A 6,282-nucleotide genomic window follows, 5' to 3' on the forward strand; every position below is an offset into this window, starting at 1 on the left:
GTTGGGGGACTTCCTGGAAGATTTTATCATATACTCAGGATGTATAAGAGAGCTATGTAATTATTTTATAGTAGTATATTGGGGAGCCAGAGGTGGGTCGCTTCCCAGTAAGGCTGCCACAGTTTCTGGAGTAAATAGCAAACAGCCTTGCTGACATGCTAATTGACCCAAGCTTTGTTCCAAGGTGGGGGGAGGGGGTTTGCACAACAGTGGTCTTGCCAACGTGCTTTATCCGACCAGAAGCGGAGCTCAAAGGTCGGGGGGCTCAGACAGATCTTGGGACCTCGCCGGGTCGGAGTCCTCCACTGATAGAACTATAATTAAAAAAATAAGTCCACTATTATAACTGGAGACTGTAACACTAAACAATCAGAAATAGAAGAATTGGTACAGCCACTGTGGTGCAACGGTAGTACAAGTGCTGTGCAAAGCTGGATGTCATATGACCAACCACAGGTTTGGGTCCCTAGGTCAGTCTGAAAACAGGCAGGGTGCACATGTGGGCACTCACAAAATTCTTAGAAGCTAGAGAGCTGGGGAAAGAGGATCACAAAATCATCAGACCCTGTCGAGGGTGCTTCTCTCTTTGTCTCTTTTTCTTTCTCTTTCTCTTCCTCTTTCTCTTTAATTATTTCTCTAACATGTACACATATATATGCTCTATCGTTAAAATAAAAAAAAAATTACCTGGCAGAAAATCGATAAGAACAGTTGGGCTCACAGCACCACTAAGCAGCTGAATACAATGGTTATCTTTAGATCATTTTATCCAACTGCCGAACACGCATTCTTTTCAAGCTCACACAGAACATTGACCATCATAGACCACATTGTGTGCCATATGATACATCTTGACAAAAGATATATACCATTGTTGCTTTCAGACAACAATGAAATTAAACGAGAAAGCAATTATACAAAAAGCTGAAAATTTCAAAAAACTTGAAGATTAAACAACATACTTCTATAAATAACAACTTGGTCAAAGAAGAAGTCCTAAGGGAAAATTTTCAAATATTTTAACTATGTCAAGATGAGAACATAACTTACAAGAATGTGTAGGACACAGTGAAAAGAACACTTAGAGGAAAATTTATAAAATTGAATGCATTTTTTTAATCTAAAATCAGTTACCTAAATTTTCACTTTAAAAAGCTATACAAATGGCAAACTAAATCCAAAAAAGGCAGGAAAAAATTTTAAAAAGAAAAATTAGAGGAGAAATCAAAGAAATAAACACAAAATAAACAGAGAAAATCAGTGAAACCAAAAATTGATATTTTCAAAAGATCAATAAAACTGAGACTTCTTTCAACAGGCTAACTAAGGGGAAGGGGGAAAGAACACAAATTACTAATATCATAAATGAAAAATGAGAAATTCTTACTGAGCCCCTGGATAGTAAAAGAATAATAAAGAAATACTATTACCATATCTATGCTCACAAATTTGATAATTTAGATTAAATGGATAAATTACTTCAAAAGCACAATCTACTAAAACTTACATGAAAAGAAAAAGACAATTTGGGCAGGCCTATACCTATTAAAAATTAAATGAGTAGGGACCAGCAGATAGTGTAATAGTTATGCTGCTGTACTACCCTGTAGTCTACTGTACTTCGAGTCCTGGACCCAGAGGCTTAAAACTCAACAGATATAAAACAAAAGCAGTTGAAAAATTCAATATCTAATCATGACTTAATAAATTTTTTGTAGTAAACCATAGAAAGTAACTTTCTTCAATTTAAGAAAAAAAATATCTATTATAAATAATACCTACAGCTAACATGGCTGTTACTGGTGAAAAACTCAACCCAAAACTTTTCCTTTTGATCAAATACAAGGGGAGGATGTTCCCTTATCACTGCTTTTTAACACTGTGCTGTAAGTCATAGCTAATGCAGAAAGAGAAGAAAAGAAAAAGTATACAAATCGTAAAGGGGAAAATAAGACTTTCTTTGTTCAAAAATAGTATAATCACCTATGTAGGAAATCCAAATAAACAAAAACACCAATCGTGAGACCTCCTAAAACTAGTAAGAGATTATAGCAGGATTGCTGGATGCAAGGTTAATGCATAAAAGTCAATCATTTTCCTATATGCTAGCAATGAACAGGAGAAACTTGAAATTTTAAAAATATATAATTTACAGTAGGAACTCCAAGAATTTAATACTTAGGTATAAGGTATAAGTATAACAAAAGATGTGTATGATCTATACACTAAAAACTGGAAAACTTTAATAAAATAAATCAAAGAACTAAATAGGTGGAAAGTATTCCATGTTCATGGATAGGAAAACTGAATATTATCAAGCTATAAATTATTAACTAAATCTACAAATCCCATGCAGTATCCATCAAAACTCTAGCAAGTTATTTTACGGATATTAACAAACTGATTCTAAAGTGTGTATAGAGAGTCAAAGACCAAGAATAGCTAGCATATATTAAAGAGGAACAAAGCAGGAAGACTGACGTTACCTGACCTTCATATTAACTAAAAGTTACAATAATCAAGACAATGTGGTATTGAAGGTAAGACTAGTTAAATGAAAAAGAATAAACAGCCCAAATATAGACCTACATAAATAGAGTTAACTAATCTTTCACAGGAATGAATTCCAAGTGGATCACAGACCTAAATGTGAAATGCAAAACTATAAAACTCCAGAAAAATAACATAAATGATCACTTAGATGACAACTGAGATAACCTTAACTTGTGGTAACTTGTTAGTTGTAACACCAATGGAATAATCCATGAAAAAAAAAAGAATTGAAACTCCCTCCAGATACAGATACGCATGCATGTGTGCCCAAAATCCTGGGAGGAGAACGGAGGAGAAGGAATTGCGATATGGGGGGGAGGTGATTTCTCAGTGTTCCTCTCATTGTTTCTGTCTCTCTGTCTCTCTCTGATGAGCTCACCCACCCTCAGGCAAAAATCTCTTTAAAAAAAAATACTACACATCAAGGGCCAACAGGTGGCATGGTGAAGGTGCTGGGCCCCTATATGGTCAACCACCATTTAGCTCCTAGGCCTGGAGGCTTGAAAGTCAGGCCTGGCAGGTGAGTTCCCACAATCTCACGAGAGGAATGGAGGATAAGGGATTAGAGTATGACCATCCCCCCAGGGGGTAATATCTCATTTTCCCTCTCATAGCATATGTCAACAAGGAAATGCAAATTAAAACAACAATGTTCTGTTACTACTACACATTTATTAGAATGTTCAAAATCTGACACAACCAAATACTCTGGTAAGGATGTGGAGCAACAAGAATTTTCATGTATTGCTGATGAAAATGTAAAATTCTACAGTCTCTTTGGAAGACATTTGCAGCTTGTTAAAACATCTAAATATACTCTTGGGGACCAGCTGGTGGTGTGGCGGTTAAGACACTGGACACTCCCACATGGCTAACCATGGTTCGAGCTCTGGACCTGGTGGCTTGCTTCCTTACTTTCCCTCTTTCTTTCTCTCTCTGTGTATCTGTCTGGTCAGATTAAAATAAAATAAATGAAGAAAAGTAAATAAATAATTTTTTTTAAAAAAAGAAGAAGAAAATTTAAACATACTCTTACCAAATGATAATGGTGCTCCTTTGTATTACTCAAAAAAGTTAAAAATTTATGTACACACACAAACCTGTACACAAACATTTATAACAGCTTTCTTCATAATTGCCCAAACTTGGAACCAACCAAGATTTTCTTCAATAAGTGAATAGATAAACTGTGGTATATCCAGGAAAAGAAATAGTATTTTCAGGGGTTAGAAGAAAGAATTAAAGGGAGGAGCACAGAGAAATTTTATGGCATAAATATATTCTTTATAATAGTATAATGATAAAAAATTATAATGGTAGGTACATGACATCATGTATTTATCCAAATCCACAGAATACACAACACCAAGAATGAGCCCTAATGTAAACTATAAACTCTGGTGAAAACTATGTATAAGTGTAGGTTCATCAATTATAGCGAACACATCATTTTCATGAGGGATGTTGATAATGAGGGAAACAGTCAGTATGTCCATGCAACATAATCAAATAAATGTATTTTTTGAAATATGATTAGAATGAAATTAGACTTTTGAAAAATAATAAAATAGGGAAATATTAAAAAGTATTTTCAAAATAAAAAAAAAGTCTTACTTAAAGGTGCAAACTCAGTCAAACTGATCTTTAAGTATCAAGGTTATTGAAAAATAGTTTTAAACATGCAAAAACTTGGATGCAGCAGGTGTTGTAGTGGTTAAGGTGCTAGACTTCCACAGGATCAACCACAGTTGGAGTCCCAGACCTGGTGGCTTGAAAATCACTCCAGGAGTGTTCAAAAATCCCGAGAGGAGAATGGAGAAGGAATTGCAGCATGGCCATCCCTCCTGGGGTTTATTTCTCACTTTCCCTCTCTCTGGCTCTCTTCGGCAAGCACATGTGTTCTCTGGCAAAAACTTTAAAAAGAAGAAAATGCTAAATTTCACTGAACTCTTAATGTATTCTCCCTTCTAGAAGAATCTGAATAATAAACTTCACCAAACTCAAAACTAGGAAGACCTCAAGAAAAAGATAATTAGTGAGAATTTAATGTATTTAGTATAGACCTAGGTTTAAAACAAAATTGAGAGAGTGGACAAATTAATTTTTCTTATCTGATGTATGCTTTATTTTTTGTACCATAATTTACTAATAGCTATCACATAAAATAAGATGACAAGCTTAAATGACCTATGAAAAGAAAAAGGAAATTTTAATTCAGCTGCCAAAGACCCAGTTATTTTCTACACATACAAGGCAGGTCTACACAGAATGATACAGAAAAGCGTAAATGAGAGGACTGGGCAATGATATACCAAACTAATATAAACAGAAAAGTAAGAACAGCACTACCACTGGTACTCAAACCATGTTCGGCCATGTGGTACCTGTCTCCCACTGCAGCACAGTACTTAGCTATCGCCCTATGGAGCTACACCAACAAAAATTTCCTGATGACCTTTCTAACTGTTCATTTAAATTCTTCCACTAAACAGGATCTGAGACCTGGCTTCAATGTACAAGCATGTGACCTGGAGTGAATTATTTGGGACCAGCAGTTAGCGCAATGGCTATGTCGCTGGACTCCCATGTAGTTGACCACCGTTTGTGTCCCGGATGAGATGGCTTAAACCTCACTCCGGGCACATGTGCGTGCGTGCCCAAGATCCAAAGAGGAGAACGGAGGAGAACGGATTGTGGCATGGCCATCCCCCCTGGGGGGTGTTTTCTCACTTTCTGTCTCTCTGTCTCTCTCTGTCTGTCTGGCGAGTGCACGCACCCTATAGCAAAAAAACCTCTCCAAAAAAAAAAAATTCTTCCACTGAACAACTTCTAAGAAAATCTGAAAACACAAACCTGAATTATAGAATATATTTAAAAAATGATAATGCAAACATAACATAAACAGAATTTGTAAAATCTCTCAAAAAAAAACAGAATTTGTGGAATACACTTTAAGCAATGCTCTGAGAAATATCTACAACCTAAAATACAGTTTCTAATATAAATGAAAGAATACAATTAAATAGATTAAATATTTTAGTTCAAAATGTTAGAAAAAGAATAATAAAGTAAATGAAACACACACACAATCATAAAGAGAAGGAAATAACAAAGATAAAGTTGGGACCAACAGGTGGCGTGGTGGTTAAAGTGCTGGACACTCCCACAGGGCCCACCAAGGTTCAAGTCCCAGACCTGGTGGTTTGTTTTCTCACTTTTCTTCTCTCTATGTGTCTGTCTTTCTCTTCTCAAATTAGAATAAATGAATGAATAAATGGAATTAAATAAATAATTCTTTAAAAAAAGATAAATGACAATTTATTATGTATCTAAAGATAGATAATGGAAAAGCAGTGGATCTTACTAAAAGTCAAAATTCTTAACAAAGTGGACAAATCTCAAAAGTAATCAGAAAAGAAGTGGCATTATTGGGATCAGCAGTTAGTGTAATGGCTATGTCGCTGGACTCCCATGTGGTCTACTGTACTTTGAGTCCTGTACCCGGTGGCTTAAACTCACACTGGGTGCGTGTGCATGCGTGCCCAAGATCCCGAGAGGAGAACGGAGGAGAAAGCATTGCGGTGTGTCCATCCACCATGGGGGGTGATCTCTCACGTTCTGTCTCTCTGTCTCCCTGTCTCTCTCTCTGTCTTCCTGGTGAGCACATGCACCCTATAGCAAAGAACCTCTCCAAAAAAAAAAGCAAAAAAAAAAAAAAAAAAAGGACAT

General features: G+C 35.9%; 1 pseudogene; it reads right to left on the minus strand.

Moving 5' to 3' along the window:
* The window catches only part of LOC106733172 (nucleolin-like), a 63,398-nt pseudogene that overhangs the window by 12,571 nt on the left and 44,545 nt on the right, over positions 1-6,282 (minus strand).

The sequence above is a fragment of the Tupaia chinensis genome, unplaced genomic scaffold (assembly GCF_000334495.1).
Source record: "Tupaia chinensis unplaced genomic scaffold, TupChi_1.0 Scaffold000070_1, whole genome shotgun sequence".
Classification (NCBI taxonomy): Eukaryota; Metazoa; Chordata; class Mammalia; order Scandentia; family Tupaiidae; genus Tupaia; species Tupaia belangeri.